The sequence below is a fragment of the Rhipicephalus microplus genome, chromosome X (genome assembly GCF_043290135.1).
Source record: "Rhipicephalus microplus isolate Deutch F79 chromosome X, USDA_Rmic, whole genome shotgun sequence".
Lineage (NCBI taxonomy): Eukaryota > Metazoa > Arthropoda > Arachnida > Ixodida > Ixodidae > Rhipicephalus > Rhipicephalus microplus.
The window spans coordinates 112,373,855-112,394,565 of record NC_134710.1 but is presented as its reverse complement, the minus strand read 5'-3'; the positions used below and the strand labels follow the sequence as shown (position 1 = coordinate 112,394,565).

The following is a 20,711-nucleotide window of genomic DNA, read 5'->3' as shown; positions in this document are numbered from 1 at the left end:
AACCCGGTAAAAGGACGCCATGTACCTCTCGAATTCTTACTGACGGCCAAGAAAGAAATGATCCCTTAAATGTCCATTGAGCGCGGGCCTTTCTTCCACAAAGGACGCAAACGTTTGTGCAACCAAGAAGAAAAGAAGGCGTCCAGTGAGGAAGAAAGACTCGGAGGGGGACACGAGCGATGGTGACGATTCATCGGCAACTTTCGAGAGAACTGGGTTGCCGCAGCAGCGCTAGACCGATGCGCGCTCCCAAAACGAGCAAATGGTCCGAAAAAAGAAACCGGCCCGAATGATTACCGACGTAAGCAGCGCCAAAAGCGATGTTCGGGATGACTTGGGTGGGAGGACGACGGCGATCTTTTTCAGCGCCATCCCCGGCGCGCCGTAAAGCGCGCGGTCCATTTGTGCGCGCAGGCGATAATGAAGCGCCGGCCGGACAATGCGCAGCGGCCGACCACGCATTCTGTATACACACGCCATTGTCCCGAGTCACGCTCGTTTTCGGAACATCGCAGCGGGTCCGCGACACTCGAGGCGCGACCTTCTCTGGCTCAGAATGTCCTTCCGCGCGTTCGCGCCCCGGGTGGCAACCGACGCGACGTTGTCCATTGAACACTTCCTCGCGGCGGTCGCCAAAAAAGAAAAGCTACGCGGCCTACAAGTCGTCCACAACGCGCGAGGAGCCGGGATGTGCAGCCGTCAAAAAGTGCGGCTAGATAATAAAACTCACCACCAAAACGCATAAACCAACCTGTCAGACAATGTGGGCCCGAGCGAGCATAGCGTATACGGCCACGTAGGCGTATATATGGACGCCAACGCGCTCACTACTTGCGTGTGTTTTTTTGACACCCGGCGTCAAATCTGCCATCTTATACCATGAAGAAGTGGGTTTGACAGGGGCGCATCGTTTTTACGCCCCAATTGTCCATGGAAGAAGCCACATCTATACCGCTGCAACGAAGTATCTGGCGCTTCAGACGCGAAATCACGCGTCTGCGTGCTATGTATTCGACACGTGTGCAGCCACGAAAGAGGACCCGCGACCCTCAAAGCATCTCGAGTTTTGGCTCCTGCAGGGTTAACTCCTCCTTGTGCACGTGCCAGACAAAGCGGACGGAGCGTGTACGCTGATGCGTAAACACTGACTTCCTGAGCTGACCCGCGAGATTCCACAGACCAACAAACTTCGTCCAGCACTTCTGTGAAAAGAAATTAAAAAAAAATGGAGGCATGGCAGGCTCCTTCGCGCGAACTCTTGCAGCCGCAGCCCATTAGCCTATACAGCGCATGCAGTCCGTGCCAGGCTCCCTGCATGCGGCACTTCACAGCGTATTTTGATCTTCAGCAGCAATTTATGACGAAAAGGTCGTGGCGTGTATATTATACGCGCCGCAGGAACGCCACGTCACCTAATGCATTACGTGCTTCGCGAGGCGTTCGGCTCTTTTTTCGCGGAGAGAAGAAGCAAATGCGGAAAATTTAGCGCGCATGGTCAACCGCGGCTGGCAGCTGCGGGTATAGTGCGCGCTTGCTTGCGACAGGGCTGAGGAATCGTCCTCGGGGGACGCTCTTCAGCCGTATCGAAGCCGTGGGTCAGCGCATTACACTATGTGTAGTATAAGCCTGGACCACCGGCTCACGCACCTCGCAGTGGCGCAGAACGCCGCGCCCCGTGCTATACGCGTAATCACCTCATCCACTCTCTTGCTCCGATATATATATATATATATATATATATATATATATATATATATATATATATATATATATATATAGTGCACTCTCTCCACCTTAGTTTCTATAGCCCAGATCTACTCAATGGTGGGGCCTTTCGTTATTTTTCTTTTTTATGCGCGTCCTCTTACGCATATATATATATATATATATATATATATATATATATATATATATATATATATATATATATATATATATATATATATATATATATATATATATATATATGCGTAAGAGGACGCGCATAAAAAAGAAAAATAACGAAAGGCCCCACCATTGAGTAGATCTGGGCTATAGAAACTAAGGTGGAGAGAGTGCACGGCTGTATGAGGTGTTTGTAACGCCTGCTTCAACAACATGCAATACATGTGAAACACAGCGTTCTTACATGTTCCATATATTCAGTCAGGCGCCTCAAAGCGGCCCATGGGACCCATTCTTTTCTTAAAGAGTCGCATTTACTGTATACTTGTTTGCTTCTATTGGGCTTCGGCACTGTTTTCGTGCTGCAAGCCCAGTACTTTGTGTGAACGATGCAAATGTATTAAAGCTCTTACCGAGTAGACCAAAAATCAATGTCTGTTGCGCCTGAGCAAAAAAAAAAAATGGAAGGGAAGAAGGCGTGAGAGAGTGCAGGGAAAGAGACTTGGGGGCGAAAAAGAGACAAAAATCTATTTTCCTTCGTGGATGGCAAGAATTTACCGCTTTCATTGCCCATCGCGGGCTTAAAAAAAAAAGCAAATCACAATGATGACTTACGTTGCTTGCTGACGCACAATTTACTTTATATGATAAAGAAGTATCAAAGCTAAACAGAACTAGAACGTAAGTTCAAATAACAGTGTCAGATGTAGCTCTATTAAGCGAGCCTCATAATATCATCCTTGTGCACCTGTGTATCGGGTGTAATCATAAGGCTTTCAATACCCAGCAATACAGGACATCGCTTTTAGTTCACTGTTTTTTTTTTTTACACCACGTGGCGTACAGACCTTCATGCTCTACATCATAATGTACATCATAATGTACATCACATCTGCAGACTCTTGCTGGGGTAGTACCATGATAAACGTCCACTTTCTCATCGATTTACTGACAGGTGATTTTTTTAGCCCTGTAATGCTAATGCTGCTTTTCTGCAGTAATATTTTGAGAAAGCTCTTCAGGAAAACATACATCGAGCACAATCCGACGACATTGCAAACAAAAAAACAGGTTGCCCTACCGTACATGCCACTAGAGTACAATTAACGAATAACTTATCGTTACGCTACAATTAGCTTTTCAAAAATCAATCAATACATTTTCAATGGATACACAGAAGTGTCTTGGGGGGAAAATCCAGCCGGCTGATGAAACTTAATCGCTTTCTACAGCATAAGGGCGTTGTCTGCATTAAGTGGCTGAAGTGTAATTAGCACCATAACGACAAAGCGAGCGTTCCTTCTGTTCCCACTCTATGTCACCCGTTTCTTTCGCCGTTTGGAGGCACCATAACAACACGTCAATATTCTATATGTGTGCCTTTGTACTAGAAAAGGTATAAATAAGTAATTCTAAAGACCGTATTTTTTTATTTCACGGGCATTTGTAGTTAGCAGAAAAATACTAATTAATAACACGTATCAAGTTCGAAACCGTCTAATCAGCTGTTTTGAAAGCCAATCTACAACTTTCTCATTCAATCTTGTTATCCATCATCGTGCCTTCAAAGGTTAGTTAATTAAACAGATCTAACTAAACAATATTTAGAGCACAAAAATAGTCTGGCTAACTCCAGGCAATGGTCAGCAACATGCATTTATTCGTGTTGTAATTGGCTGTATCGGCATATTTTTAAACTCTGGCTAAAGATAGCGGGGCACCCTGTATACAGGTGAGGAATTGAGTTTTTGAATCTGTAGAAATTACGATTGCTTTTCATTAAGAAGCTGACCTTTACTACTCTACATATATATGGGAATTTCCTTTCTATCTTTTGAATTGCCTTCATTCAGTAGTTATTCGGCTCCCAAACATGACCACCTTCAAGGAATGCTGAAATGATGCTTATAAAGGAAAAGCTCAACTACAAGCGTAAGGGGTTGTGTTCTGCTAACTGATGTTCTGACAACACTTAATGATCTATGAGCAGTTGATCTGTGATAAAACTATACGAAGTCCGTTGAGCTCTTAAAATGTCGCATGTCCAAGCTGATGGCGACGACGGCAATTTTGCAGTCATTAAAAGCAACAGACCTGCACAAAGTGCATGCTCTAGTCTGCATTGTTTTTTTTGTTATGAACAAGTCATAGAGTTTCTCACAAAAATACCTAGAGGGAAATGTGACGTCACTGTCTACGCAAGTTTCATAAAGTTGGAGCGCTGGGAACGACGGTACAAGTGTCTGTGAGGCTTGTGTTGGGGGGGGTGGGGGGTGAGCGAGGGTTCAGCTCAAAAGTAAGTACAACTGTGTAAATAAAGCCTCTCTAAACAAAATGTTTAAAAGCGGATCTAATCCCCGCGTATTATATACTAAGATAAAAGTCCAATTACCGTAACGGCACAACCAAACGGCGAAAGAAACTGGTAGAGTGGTGGCAAAAGGAACGCTCGCTTTGTCGTTTGCCTGCCAAGTTTCGCGTATATTGGTTACTTCTTACGCGTCTTAAAATTCTATATCGACGCAGAAGATTTTAGCGTTAAATAAATCACGTTTCTGCGCAATGACAAAAAATATATAGCTTATTACTTGCCGTTTTAGCACGAAATCAACCATTTTAACGTAAATCCAAACGCATCTTCTAGATATACAAATCCGAGTCAAGTTCGAAGCTCACATATCCCGGCATTCTCTTGCACCCGACAGCTCACTAGCGCCAAACTCTCCTCTAGGAAATTACGTGAGAACCTCCATGGAAGAAGTGCTACACAGAATTGGGAAGGGACCGTCAGCTGCAATAGTAGCCGAGTATAAGGGTGTGCTTGTGCTCCCTTTCTCTTTTAATATCTTGATATCTTTCAACTTCCTCCTACTTCCCCCCCCCCCCCCGTACACACACACTTTAGTGTAGTGTATAGCAAAGTGGATTTTTCTTTCTGGTAATTCCTGCCTTCACCAATGTTTATTTCTCTGCCCGTAGTATACTGACAACATATTAATCAGAAACTATCACTGACAGTTGTCAGTGTAAGCCAATAGCTCAATGTTTTAAATGCAATTCACGTTCCTAACAGGGCTGCTCACTTGAGGTTTGCATTTGTTTCCCGAAAAAAAAATAATACAACGTTTATTGCTTCACGCATTGCGAAATTTCGTAGCGAATAAAAGATCAACTGGGACATTTGCGGCGGAGATATGCCAAACGGCTATACATGCGAACCGATTTGTGGCGCGTGTATCGTCTCAAGCGGCCATCCTGCTCCTCCTCAGCCATTACGGGGGAGAGGATGGTTGAGTAGGATGAAAGCTGTCAGACCTGAGGGCTCCACAACAGCAAGTAAACCTTTGGACATCTCGCAACTCTCGCGCGACAAGGCTTCCATCATCAAAGAGATGAATGTTTTCTGTACCTCGATTCTATCCCCTTTCAGTCACGGCGTACACAAATGTGTGCGCGAACTTCGGAGGAGTATCACAAGTCGCCTGTTTCTTCAAATGTCCTGAAACTCGGTGTGCACATTCCTGTGGGCTTCCTGAGTGAACAACTAACGATACTTTAATTTCATTGTACTACGTATTGCTCCAGAGGATGACTTCGCTGCAGATACTACCATGTTCGACATTCGTTCGACGCGCCATGTTTCTGGACCAATGTGAAAAGTTTTTTTTTTTCTGCACTCGAAAAGAATACAGATAAAAAACAAACTGTGGATGCATCTCGAGCCTAATGGTTGATTCTTTTTAAGAAAGTACTGAAGCTGACTGGTGGCAGAATAATTAGATAGTTAGTTGCACACTCGTTAACGTTAATTATGAAGACTCACATAAAACAACACATTTCTTCATTTTCTTTCTTTGAAGATGGATATTGAGTGCCTTGGAATTAAGGGATGTGAATTTCAGCCGTTTCATTTTAATTCGTGATAGCTATACAAAGGCGCCCTTTGTACCGGTGGCTTCAGCCCGACCACGATTTATAACCAATAACCAACTATTGAAAGGTTAAAAAAAACTAAACAAACCATCCGCTACATTTTCTACACTGCACGTTTCGAAGCTTTAACGCTGCGCTTAAGGCCTCATTTTCCGAAAATTGTGAACATCATCAAGGCGGTCGTCTGTCAAACTGTACCCCAATGAGTATGTCGAACTTCACGTACATTGGGTGAAAACTGATGACAAAAGGCCAGTCGCGTTTGAAGATATGTTATAAACTTGAAGAGGATGCCTTTCTTCTAATAGCATCCGAATTAGTCACGTCTATTTGAAACATTCCGCCTGCGTTACAGCATGTAGTGTTTTGATCAGAACCAAATAAAGAAATTGTGGCGAATGTGGGATTGTGCGTTATACGTGTTCGTCAACTTATCTTCAACGCTTGTGCCCTGTATCGGCAATTATTTATTCATCTCTTCATAACATGATGCAATAGACAAATCAAGCGTGAAGGAAACATTGAATGACTAGTGCTTATATTGCGACAGCCTTGTCTGATATTTTCGTATTTTTGATGATGCAGAAAAACAAAAAGAACACTTATATGCACTAGCGATATATTATGTTTGGTGTATATGGTCGGTATTCTATGTATGGGTGTTTTCTGATGTACCTTCTGGATGAAGTATGTGTCATTCGGCGGCACGAGTATAAGGAAGTCTTTATGTTTAGCAGTCTGTATATGTTTCCACAGATAAGTGAAATAAGTTAGCTAAACAGAAAATTGCGCATGCCACGAAAAATTCTCTCACAGACCACCAAAATATTTACGTCAAAAAAGACTGATACAGCATAACTAACTCCTCTAAGCAGTCGAGGAAAACGCAAATATGACTCGGCAGTTTTCATTTTTGATTCTGTTGACAGGATGCGCCTATAGTTGTTCACTGCGGTGCGTGCACCCATAATCAGCAGAATACAATAAAGACGAAACACTTTATTTCAGCGCTTGCCGTTGCAACGATGCCATAAATAATACACATGTATACACTGTATACATTACAACGATTCCCAATAAGCTTTGCAAAAAGATAGCAAGTATGGATGCGTAGTTGTTTTTCTTTTTCAAAACACTCCTAAAATAAAATAGCCCATGGCGTGATTCTGCTTGAAAACAACTGGCCTTTTGGAAGGCTCAGTTATGTTTTATACACGACGGTACAAATGAAGCATACGTGCATAAAGATTCTCCCTGCTGTTGGGGCCAGGAAGCGCTTATGCCGTGCCCCGCCACGGTGGTTTAGTGGCTAAGGTACTCGGCTGCTGAGCAGCAGGTCGCGGGATGGAATCCCGGATGCGGCGGCTGCATTTTCGATGGAGATGAAAATGCTGCAGACCCTTGTGCTCAGATTCGGGTGCACGTTAAAGAACCACAGGTGGCCGAAATTTCCGGAGCCCTTCCCTGCGGCGTCTCTCCCAATCATATGGTGGTTTTCGGACGGTAAACCCCACAGATCAATCAACCATCGCTTATGCTGTACAAATAAAAAAAAAACAGACGATAAGAAAATGAAATCATGAGGTTCCTCTCTTCTATAAATTTAAATTAAGTTATGCACTTGCTGTCTTATTCCATATATATATATATATATATATATATATATATATATATATATATATATATATATATATATATATATATATATATATATATATATATATATATATACTGAAAACAATTGTACAGGCATATGTGCATATAAGAAGTAGTTAATGAGGCGTTATATTTCGCAAGGCGAAACAAAAGGTGTGTTGCCTAGAGCGCGTGGGCGCTTCTAACTTTGGGCACCCAAGTGAAACTGTTTCACGTTAAATTATTTATATACTGTTAGTCGTTCGAGCAATCACTCCGAAACATTTTTTTCTTAATCACAAGGTGCTACTTTTTCATGATTATATTAGTTTATTCATCTTTCTCTTTTAAAGGAGCTCTGAAACACTTATTCCATTAACCAGGAAATGAATTCAGTGGTAGAGCTTATTGCCTCACGAATTAATCGCCGCAAAAATTTTAGGAATCCGTCCAGTGCGAGTGGAGTTAGAAAGGTTTGTCGCATGCTGCTATTGCATTCTCTCTTCTCTCGTCCCGACGAAAGCGCTACAAGCTAAGCGGGGGAAGATGGCAGGACCACCGTGAGAAAAACGTCACGCGCACCTCGTGACCTTGAGCACTTCTTTCTTTTTTCTCTTCGAATGCGCGCGTCTTTTTCAGTGTGATCGCGCGTGCATGCGGGGACAAGGAGCGGCCTTCCGTGGCGATCTCCGGGGTGAGTGAGCGCGCCATGTTTGAATGGCGCCATGGTTTTTCGCCATGACAAAAAATTGCAACGTCCTGCATGTTTTTTATTAAACAAATTTTTCGGATTCAATGTTTTCTTTTGTTTTATATGTTCCTATATTACGTGGTTAAAGTATTTAGGAAGCGAATGAAACACGAAAGTTGCCAGATTACTGTGACAAATCAGGGGACAATAGCATTTTGACTCATATTGCGCCCTAATTTTCACCAGGTAGCTTTCCTGGTAAAAAATGTGCTTCATATATTGTGGCATAGTCTGTTTTGTTATTAAGACTACAAGTCGAAAGTTTCAGAAGAGTAGTTTTCGTTTTAAGTTAAACTCTTTTTTTTTTCATCTGAACAACCACAATGTATTAGAAAGCCTGTTTTCCTCAACTTCACTGCATAGCACTTCAGCGCAAGTTTCCAGCGGGGCTTTTCGGCAGCGATTAATGCGTGTCATACAAGTGCTTGACACTTGTTGTGGTAGTACTGCTGTATAAGACATCGAAAAAGGCAATCGTGCTTATTTTACGCCATGGTATTTCAATTTCTCCCTTGGACCATCAAAGGGCAGGTCATATTCAACCAATTCTTTGTCGAATTGGGCAGAATTATAAAGCATTAGCTGCTTTGCAAGACCGTATTAGGGCGTTGTGATTGGGTTCTAATAATTATTACACGTGATCTTAAAGATAATTTATGACATAATTTAGGTAAAGTTTACTTGAGGTGTTTTTCTGATATTTTAGGTATGGAATGATTCATGATTTTTGGCTACTGGTGAGCAAATTAAATGACGTGTCCTAGGTGTACACGTTGGAGATTCGATGTCGTGCCCCGCCGCGGTGGTCTAGTGGCTAAGGTACTCGGCTGCTGACCCGCAGGACGCGGGTTTGAATCCCGGCTGCGACGGCTGCATTTTCGATGGAGGCGGAAATGTTGTAGGCCCGTGTGCTCAGATTTGGGTGCACGTTAAAGAACCCCAAGTGGTCAAAATTTCCGGAGCCCTTCACTACGGCGTCTCTCATAATCATATGGTGGGTTTGGGACGTTAAACCCCACAAATCAAATCAAATCCGATATCGTGCTCATAAATGACATTTCTTCACCATTTCCGGCTGCGATTTAAAATCTTCATGCGCCTTTTTTGATTTTCCTGAAGTGTTGAATATGCTAAAAGCTCGTCACCGCCCCCAGATGGGCTTTCAATTAAACATTTTCAGCACTTTCGGATCATTAAGAAAAGGGGGAATTAAAATGCTAAAATTCTTCGGAAGTAGCGGTGGAAGTTTCATTTATGGACAAGATATCACATAATCTCTAACGCGGACAACTAGGATACATCCATAGGTGTGCAAAAGGTTCCCGTTAAAGGGGGGGGGGCAACAACGGCTTGTCTCAGTGCCCCCCTTTTCTATTAGAGGGGCCCTGCAACACTTTTTGAGCATGGTCAGAAAACACTGCTGATCGGTAGTAGAGGCTCCCGACAACACGCGAGCTAAATATTATACCACAGCACGCGGCCTGGAATTCACAATAAATTATGAAAGTCAGCTGAAAATTGCTTTCTCTTCTCTCGACAAATCACGTTATATACCCAAAAATCACGCGTCAACGACCCATCTATCAACCATTGGCTGATTTGAACCAGCGCCTCCTCTGTAGAGGAGGCGCTGTTTGAACAGTGCACACTCGCTAGGCACAGAGATCCCCGCGGGAGGCCGTCACTTGTCCACGCATGCACGCGCGATCACACTGAAAAAGCTGCGCGTTCAAAGAAAAAAATGAAAAAAGTGCTCAAGGTCGCGAAGCACGCGTGATGGTTTTCTGTGGCCCTGCCATCCCTCCCTGCTTAGCTTCCAGCGCTTTCGTCGGGACGAGAGAAGAGAGAATGCAATATCTGCATGCGACAAACCTTTGTAACGCCACTCGCACTGGACGGATTCTTAAAACTTTTGCGGCGTTGAATTCGTGATTCAATAAGCTCTTCCAGTGAATTCATTCCGTGGTTACTTGAAAAAGTGTTTCAGGGCCCCTTCAAATCAATGTATGATGCAGACTTTGCGCCCCCCCCCCCCTTCTTAGGTGACTAGGGGTGACGGCCCTCTTTGCGCGCAAGCCCATAGATGCATCATTTCGTGATGCTAACCAGGGCTAAAAGATCAAACATCAGCTCATACCTGAAACATCATAAAAACACCCTAAGTATTCTGTGCCAAAATTATGCAGTTATTTATTATTAAGACCATTTGCATTCATAACCAAAACTCCAACACAACATCATAATACTGTCTTGCAAGCCTTCGACAGCATTATAGTTTGAACGCCTTGGGACTAAGAAGCGGTTGAATATAACCTGCCCTTTGATGGTCCAAGGAGGAAAGATTACGTTCCATAAAATAAGCACTATTGCGCACTTTTGACGTTTTATACAGCAGTATTACTAAAACAAGTGACAAGCAGTTGTATGACAGGCGTAATTCGCTGCCAAAAAGCCCCCACTGGTACCTCGCGCTGACGTGCCATGCAGTGAAGTGCAGGCAAAGGCAAGCTTCCTAGTGCCTTGTGGTTGTTGAGATGGATAATTATTTTCTCCCTTTAAGGAAAAACGGCTCTTCTGAAACTTTCTGCGTATCTTAATAAGAAAGTATCCTATGTAAGAATGTATAAGTCATATTTTTCCTTGGAGCGCTACTCTGCGAAAATTGAGCCGCGTTATGAGTCAAAATACTACTGTTCTCATTTTGTCATAATATCGTGGCAACCTCTGTGCTTCTTTCGCTTTCAAAGTATTTGAATCACTCGATATAAAAGCATATAAAAGAGAGAGTGTGAATGCATAACTTGCGAAACTTTTTCCGCTTTTTACAACAAATGCTTTACGAGTAGCATGTTGCCATTTTTGCGAAGACGAAATAGCAAGAAAGTTAAAACAAAAATGAATAAACTATCATATTCATGAAAAAGTTTTGCCATGAGATTAAGAAAAAATTCTTTTGTAATAATTGCTCAAACCAGCAATGGCTCGAACGCTGTAATTGCTCTACGTATATAAATAATTTAGTGTGACAGAGTTTCACTTGGGTGCCCAAAGTATAAAGCACCATCCACAGTTTTTTTTTTGCGAAATATAAAAAATATAACACCTCAATATTACTTCTCACATTCATACCTGCAGTATTTATTTAGAGGGATCGGAAATGATCAAAAATTGCAAGGGTACCACGGATATAAAACACAATATACATATATATATATATATATATATATATATATATATATATATATATATATATATATATATATATATATATATATATATATATATATATATATATATATATATATATATATATATATATAATAACTTGGCACTTGCCCATGACCCGCAGGTCGCGGGTTTGAATCCCGGCTGCGGCGGCTGCATTTCCGATGGAGGCGGAAATGTTTTAGGCCCGTGTGCTCAGATTTGGGTACACGTTAAAGAACCCCAGGTGGTCGAAATTTCCGTAGCCCTCCACTACGGCGTCTCTCATAATCATATGGTGGTTTTGGGACGTTAAATCTCACATATCGATCAATCATTAGCACTTGCCCACGGCAAGTGCTAAGTTAAAAAATTGGCGTCTCAGGACTTCACCACTTCACCTGTCGGCACACTTCCACAGGTATACCGTGGTACAGAGCCGCACCAGCAGTCATTAAATCGCTGCATGCGCTATGAAATAATCGGAAAGCTATAGTCCGACATTTTCCGAAGTGTCGACAACGTCTTCATAAGTTGCGTTGTCGTAAGTGTCTTTAATTTGCAAGAACATTGTCTCAGATAATCTCTGAAGGTTTTTTTATGTGTCAGTGATTCTTAAAAGAGAGAAAAGAAGATGAAAGTGAGCCCCGTAACTGTCTCCATAATAAATAGCGCGACACCTCAACAGTGGCTCACGAGGGATGGTGGTAAAGAGGGATTAAAAGGGATAAGAAGGATTAAAAGGGATAGGGATAGAGATAGGGGCAGGGACAGAGAGACACACGGACGAAACAAAGTCAGTGACGTTATCTGAAGAGAATCGTCTGCACCGGAAGCCGTCCCTATATAGCTCCAGCGTGTATCTCGTAGCACTCTATAGAAGCCACTCTATAGAGTCGGCATCATACTCCATATCAGCTTTTGTGGACAGCTTGCCAATATGCGATGAAACAACCCCAGACCAAGTCCCGGAGTTTTTCATTTTGTTTGAGCAGTGGGTGTACATGTGACTATGCTTGCAAAAAAAACAAAGAATGAGAGGATACTAAAATGAACTTTTGTTTACAGATGATCAGTATGCCTAGCCAATGCATGACCGCTCACATAGCCCGTTCAGCGAAAAGCAAGCACCGCCTTAAACCACTCGCAGAAAGCAGGTCGCCTTCACTGCTTTAGTATGCCAGATATAAAGCAGAAAAAAAAAACAGTATAGTGTCTCCGATTCGCTAGTTTGCCATTTCGCAGCCAAGCCATCCACGCACTGCACGTGTATTAGAGACAAGGGCTCTTCAAAAGCGCTCAATAAACGCTTCAAGGCGGAAGTATACAACATGATCGAATTGGACCCTAAGAAAGGTAAGCCGAGCCTTTACCTTAAGCGTTATTGCGTGCGTAGTAAATATATTATACAAATGCTCTTCTTTTGATATTCCCTAAGTAATATTTTGTTAGAATGAAATCGAACAGAGCTGGAGACCATGCCAAGGGAAGACGGTATGTCCGGCGCTTGACTTGTTTTCTCTGAAATGTAGTTCGATTCGCATTACCATCTCCCAGATTAGCACTCTTAGGTCATTTTTTATAAAGAATGACAGTGCAGATGCTCACAGGAATCATCTTTAGGGAACCAATGCCTTGCATAGAAAGTATAAAAAAGTTTATCTAAGAAATCAGCAAAAAAACTTTATAAACATTCCTGTCTCACAACGCCTAACAATACGACTAACGATCTGGAATCCGAATCATGTTAGCCGCCATTTTATAAAAAGCATGATGCGATCTCTTCCACTAGGTGAGGTAAGAAAATATATACAGCCAAAAATAAATGTAGACTGGAAACTGACAAGACGACAGGAAAGCTGTTAGAGTAACAACTGTTTAATCATGAAAGCGAGGCTCAAACACATACACTCACGGGGTCACGTGGTCATGTGACAACCACCTTACCAAAAAAGCAAAAAGCAAGCCCCGCCGCGGTGGTCTAGTGGCTAAGGTACTCGGCTGCTGACCCGGAGGTCTCGGGTTCAAATCCCGGCTGCGGCGGCTGCATTTTCGATGGAGGCGGAAATGTTGTAGGCCCGTGTGCTCAGATTTGGGTGCACGTTAAAGAACCCCAGATGGTCGAAATTTGCGGAGCCCTCCACTACGGCGTCTCTCATAATCATATGGTGGTTTTGGGACGTTAAACCCCACATATCAATCAATTACCAAAAAAGCAAAATGGAATAAACTGATGTGCAATCAGTGTGTGTCACCTTTGCATTAATATTCACTCTTTATTATTATAAGAAATATTGTGGGAAACTTGTTCCTTTATGCACCACGCCACAAGGCTATCACTGCAACAAGCTTCACCACTCTTTGCAATGGGAAATGTTTCAAGTATTTCACGTGCAATTTTGTAATTACTTCTGCCCGAAATCCTCATTTCGTTCAGCACTGCCTCACATTTGCACTGTTTACAATGAAAAGACAAATTCGCGCCTGTTCTCTTTTAAAATGATTTAAAATGTTCCCAGACCCTAATGTTTACACAACGAGCCGTTTTAAAGCCTATGTTAACCATCACGCATGTCAGTAGTATTTCATACACGACGCCAACAACACATTTCGTGAAGATCTGGCCATGCTTCGTCTTACATTGTGGCTTCTTCTTTCGCCCAATGCGTGCGCATAAAGGACTCAGATTTTTTGGTGTGGAGAACACCCGGTACGCCAAACCTGAAAGCAACTTTTTTGCAGGACATGCGCAACATGGTGCGTATAGGGAACCACTTGCGGTTTCCTTTGCTAAGGCCGAGCCTGTGTGATTTAAATGCGAAGCAGCTTACGGTGGAGTTTAATCCGGTGGTGTGCGGCGGGACCACCCTTACCTCGCATGCGCAACAGCTGGCCCAAGTACTGCCAGAACGTGGTCACGCGCTAGCGCGTTCCGGCCTGCTTCAAGGGCTGGGTAAGATGCTGTGGCCTCTCTCTCTTACACTCCCTCAGCCATCACGTGATGGCATCGGGGAACAAGATTCTGTAGACGCGCGATGAATCCACGTGTTCCCGCTTGGGGTACGTAGCGATGGACCCGCTTAGCGTGCCCCAACAAGAATTCGGGACGAGTAACAGCAACATACTACAGCGAATTCATGGTGTGCTCCACTTGCAAGGACGCGTTAACATCGGGCAAGGCGTCCGTAATGAACGGATTTGATTGATTGATATGTGGGGTTTAACGTCCGAAAACCACCATATGATTATGAGAGACGCCGTAGTGGAGGGCTCCGGAAATTTTGACCACCTGGGGTTCTTTAACGTCCACCCAAATCTGAGCACACGGGCCTACAACATTTCCGCCTCCGTCAGAAATGCAGCCGCCACAGCCGGGATTCGATCCCGCGACCCGCGGGTCAGCAGCCGAGTACCTTAGCCACTAGACCACCGCGGCGGGGCCGTAATGAACGGAATTTTAAGGCAACCCATGCGCTGCTTCCCATGGTTCCAATGGTTCCATTTAGTGGGGGTATGACGTAATTTTTTTCTTTTTTTCTTTCATTTGTTGTAGCAAAGCTTTTGTTACAGCAAACACGACAGATCCAGAAAAGCTGGCATTTTTCATTCTGTCAATCTCGACCTAAAAGCTCGTCTCAACCATGTGCTCACAGGACTTGGTCAGGGCAGATTCAAGGCAGAGAACTGATGACTCTCTTGATAGTTTTAGGGGCGAAGCTCCTTAAGCAGTGGGTCTGTACATGCATGTCTCTCTTGGTTCGTGACCACCTAGTTCTGTGACTTACTCAGCAGGTGCAGATGAAGGGATGGACAGACGAACAGACAGACCGATGGACGGATGGATGGACGTACTGACGTACGCACAGAAAGACAGACAGATTGAGAAACAGACAGACAGACAGACAGACAGACAGACAGACAGACAGACAGACAGACAGATGGGCGGACGAGCAGACAGACAGACAGACGAACGGATGGACGGACGGATGGGTGATTCACGGTTTACCGATAAACCCCTCTGAAGCTTCGCCCCCCTCATCATCATTCACTCCATGGATATGCTGTATTTTTTAAATGCGAATGCATTGCTTAGTCGGGCTATGTCAGTCATCCGGCGTTGTCCGCGGTGGTGTCTGCGCACCGGTATTTGTTAGCTCTCCACTCTCACTCCCTCTTCCATAGCAACAGCTGCGGGCGCGCGTGCTTAACCTCGCCTCTAGCAACCGCAGCATGTATTGCAAGAGAGTGTAGGAGATGGTAGGTGCAGTGCTTCGCCCCTCCTTCTTTCGCCGTTCGCTCTCTCTCCTGCCTGCGCCAATCTCTACCGTCTGCTCGCTCCTCACTCTCGACCGTTCGCTGGCTGGGCGCCTGTCAAGAACATCCGGAAATGTGTGCTCGAGACGGCGCTGCGCAACGCCAACCTTGAGCCGAGAAAGCCTGCGCCTTACATTCCCGGCCCCTCTCTCCTTACTCTCGACCGTTCGCTGGCTGGGCGTCTCTCAAGGCGATGGCAGAAATCGGTGAAGGCGAATGTCTGACGGAAATGGTACCTTCTCTCGGCGCAAGAAAAGCCTTCGCATTTCTTCACGATTTTCGTCAGAAAGGTGGGGGCATTTTTAAGAGTATGCCGACCCATACGATAACACCTATTTCTTAGTTCTGGGTAAATATATTTAACACACGTGCCTTTTCAAGACAGCTGATATTTATGTTTGAAAAAAATGCCGGAAATCGTTCACCGGCAGCTCATGCATGAACTTCAGGCCTTTACACAGCTTTCTAAAGAAGCACAATACGCTTTGCACAGTGTTAATAGGCCCCTTTGAAATCAGTTCCTAAAATCACCAAAGAATTATCAATGTGATTAAAAATGCGTGAGACACCACCGTTTTCGAAGGTGGATTCTAAAGCCCGATCTATAGAAGATAAGAAATCACCGCATACCCATGAGGAGAATGATGATGAGTGGGTAAAACAGTGGGATCGTTCGGCGTGACCATAAATCACCCGTGACATTCACCACTCACGCATTAAAATGAGCGCCAGGCAGTGTACAGTTGTATACAATCTTTATTGGCCATAACTGGTATGTGATGTTGAATTTTAATTTTCATTTTTCCATTTATTATTCCTGCTTTGTGGTATTGAATCTAGCCTGAAGTTGGCAAAGACGCGGTCTGGGGACGTTCCTCTGGTGGTTTTTGATTGTTTCCAGTCATATACGAAAGGCATCGTAGAGTATGCCGAGACGTCATCTTCTGCACAAGCCTGTTCGTGATCATTGTCATAAGCGCCTTTATCATAGTCATAGCGTATATTGGGTCCCTTGCATGTGCTGTGCCGCGATTCCAGAAAGAGAAGGTGTGGTCTGTACCGAGCTTGTTCTTCATCGTCATGAGCGTCATTGTCACCGTCATGACGTATAGTGGGTACCTTGCATGTGCTGGGCCATGATGGCAGAAAGAGATTATGTGGTCTGGAAATCGCTCGATCTTCACCATCATGAGCATCATCGTCAGTGGCGGCTATGGCACGACAGAGGACAGGCCTTCTTCATGAGCTGCCTCGCATCTAAAAATATCACACGAGACTGGTTCAACACAGGTGTCCCGTTGTCTTTCCGCTGAGACACATGTAATAGCTTGAACAGACTAGCCCCACCTGCTCACGCTGCGGTTGTCTATGCCCTGATTCGATGAAACAGCGGCATCAACCGTAATTTTTCTCGGAAAATAAATCATATCCAATTCGTGTATTCGTTTGTTTATATTTGTTGTATCTTGCTTTGGTGTTTCTTGTTCATGTTGTAAATAGCATCAATTTATGGCAGCACGTTCTCGGTACATGCAGTTCATATTTGTTTTAGCATGCCATATCATTTGTCTTAGCATACCACGAAGCATACCACATCGTCTGTGGCGTGCTTCGCATGCCGTGACACTGTCAAGTCAACGTAATGTGGCTTGTTACTTCGCTGTAAAATAATTTCGTTTCTCATGTATTATGAATGTTCGAACGCATGAGGAACATCGTGAAATGAAAAACCCATTTTCGTGTTGCCTAGTTCTGTTAATAATTGAAGGGCAATGCTAGTTTTGCATATCGTGCATCTTGAATTCCAAGATGGTCCTTGAAGTAGAATTGGTTGATATGGCTGGTGACGTCACGGACGACAGAATGACATGTGCAGCGTTCAGTGAACCTTCACTTGATTATGTTACTTTGCATAAGTGCCGAAGTCTCGGTGCACATATCTGACAGCACATGTCCTTATTCATGGAACTATATTCGTTTACAAATATACATTATATACATGAGCCATGAATGTCATGTTTATGCACCATATCATTGGGCTCTTCGGTTATCTATCCAAACTCCCCTATCCAGTGCCTTCAGCCCATCTGCGTTGCATATGCAGAGTCTCGGGCAGCCTGACACAGCAGAAAAGGAATAATTGAAAAGGCTCACCGTCATTTACTTGTAACAGAGTTAAGGCATAGATGTCCTTATTCCATACTTTTTTCAAAAGGGTGTACGGATGCTATAGCGTCCTTGCGAATAGGACCTCTGGAAGAGCGTACTGCATGGTGGTGAAACAACCTCAGTAATGTCTCAATACTTTTGGTTATACCCATTTTATGAGCTGTATAGGTGAGAGTTAGACATCTAAAAAAAACAGAGGATTTCAAGTGGGTCATAGTGTAGGGAAAGCATCAGGACGTGACACCTCACGCAATAATCTGTTCCCAGCGTTGATTTCACTTATTTCTTCCTTTTTGTTCTTTTTCTCGCAGTATGTTCTCTGTGATCCGAAACCAAGTGATTCAGTTCACTCTTTAACAAAAAGAAAGCAACCGAACAAGATGTAAGATTACGTTGAACGACTATAGAAAGAGTACCATCACGTATAGTTGGCGAACATTGGTCGATGCGACAGCGCAAAAATAGCAAGCGACTTTCTGGTGCTTCACAGCGACTTTCAATGTGAAACCAATAACCGAGAAGCATACTGCCCTCAAGCACTATTGCATTCTTAAATATGTCCTATGCAATGTGCTAGCTCTATACAAGAAACTAAACATTTTGGTATAGTTTCAAGCTTATAGCTCGCACTTTACGAATGATCAGGTAAGAGATACCACGGAAACATGCTGATGACACGACGCCCTTCACCACGCGACTAATAGGAGGGGACACATGTTCGACTTCGTGATTTGCTAGCTCCTGCAAACAGTGCAAAATACCTCGACTCAAGTCACCGACTCTGCTTAACATGAAGCTTAATCTCAGTGGAACCGAAATGTACACGGTAGAGCGAGTGCAACTTCGATTCAATGACACGCGGACTGCAAGTCCAATCACACAGCGTTCTTTCTTGCACAAATAGGTGAACCAAATACGACCCTATTATCGATCACTTTTAGCAACCTCACTGTCCTGGAGTCCATAAGACTTGCGTGAAAAGTCGTCTTACCACTACCCATGCTACCGGCTTATACTCAAGGCCTAAAGATTAAAATCGCCACTATCTCATGGGATACGATCAAACTAACTTGACATGAACAGCTTCAGTATGCCTTGGGAGGCTCAGGTGTGAGCTACTCAACGAACGACGCTATCAGACAACTACAAAAGCACAGACTAATCACTTCAGGCTGACATCTTCGTGATTCGGCGCCCCACCTGTGGCATTTCATGACATAGATCAATGCCAGCCCCAATTAAACGCAACCGCCCACACAGCGAATGTAGATGCTGTACGAGGAACAACCCAGGTGTTGCTGAAGTTCATTCAGCCGCAAAAGGACTGGAAGCATCCACCAAAAGAGCCCTGCATTAGTGGCTTCGACAGACAACATCGACAAGTGAACAAAAGGTTTACTATCTCTCTTTCCGCCACTCAGTGGGCAACGGCGATGAGCAGTGAGCCACGCTATTTAGTATACGATAACATCTTGCGAATCAGGTTTTGCAAAACGAAAATAATCGTTGTGACGTATACATTCCCATTTTTTAGTATGCGTGAGCAACTGCCGTTTTGAGAGGCCAAACGAAGACGATGCCGTGTAAAACTATCTGATCTTACATCATCTCGATCAACGCGATATGGAAGTGCCACATCCACCTACAAAGTCTCTAATTTGATTATGTAACTAAGATCACGTCCCTACCTCAAAATAAAGAAACCAAAACATGCGCATGCGCACCACTAGGGCCTGATATGATAGTCTGGTGTTTGGGAGCAGTTAGGCCAAAACGAATACGGTGTTCTGGTAAACTGCGAGGTCAACATTGCCACGATTTCACGAAACTAGTCATGGACAAATACTTTCTAATAAGGGAGTGTCCAAAATTACATAGCGCTGCGTCAAAACAAAACGATGACACTAATAATAAATACTAATAATCCTGGCACATTCAACGTATTTGACATTAACGGTAATTGAAAATGCGTTGAATCTTCTTAGTTTCGTTGAATGAGACGCATTATGCCTTCAGTGTGTTTTATTTCAAACTAGATGCTTATTTACAGCTACCTCAATACCAGGACAAATTCACACGGCACCACCGCGTATATACGATACATGTGGATGCTGCGACGACTCTCTTGCTAATAGGAATTTTCGGCAATGTTGAAGGCAGTCTTGTAAGTAGCAGTGTATCTACAGAGGCATATGTAACATCTAGCATGTCATGAATCACACAACATGTAGTCTCAGAGACCTAGAAATCACACTAAGTTCACCCGGCTAGATGTCATAGTCTCATTACAATCAGTAAAGGATCTGCGTACTTTGCCCCGCCACGGTGGTCTAGTGGCTAAGGTACTCGGCTGCTGACCCGCAGGTAGTGGGATCAAATCCCGGCTGTGGCGGCTGCATTTCCGATGGAGGCGGAAATGTTGTAGGCCCGTGTACTCAGATTTGGGTGCACGTTAAAGAACCCAGGTGGTCAAAATTTCTGGAGCCCTCCATTACGGCGTCTCTCATAATCATATGGTGGTTTTGGGATGTTAAACCCCACAAATCAATCAATCAATCAATCAATCTGCGTACTTTCCTTCTGAACGATTGAGCTATGTGGAAGAACCTACGTTAAGTGCAGATGGCAAGACACCAACGAAAAACATGAAAGAAATGATATCCACTGCCCTTGTTGGTTTGTCATTCATTACTCGTAAACTGTCGCACGTAACAGACGTGGTCACTAGCAAAAGAAAGGGCAAATCGACACACTACATCTGAGTGATTGCAATGTGATAGCATCATAAGGGTCGGAACAATATGAGGCGCTGCCTACGGGA

General features: G+C 43.8%; 1 non-coding gene across 1 annotated transcript; it reads left to right on the top strand.

Moving 5' to 3' along the window:
* The first annotated feature begins 13,377 nt into the window (after window positions 1-13,377).
* Window positions 13,378-13,450, top strand: TRNAS-GCU (transfer RNA serine (anticodon GCU)). The gene has a single exon. It is a non-coding gene; the product is annotated as a tRNA-Ser (tRNA).
* The last annotated feature ends 7,261 nt before the right edge of the window (window positions 13,451-20,711 follow it).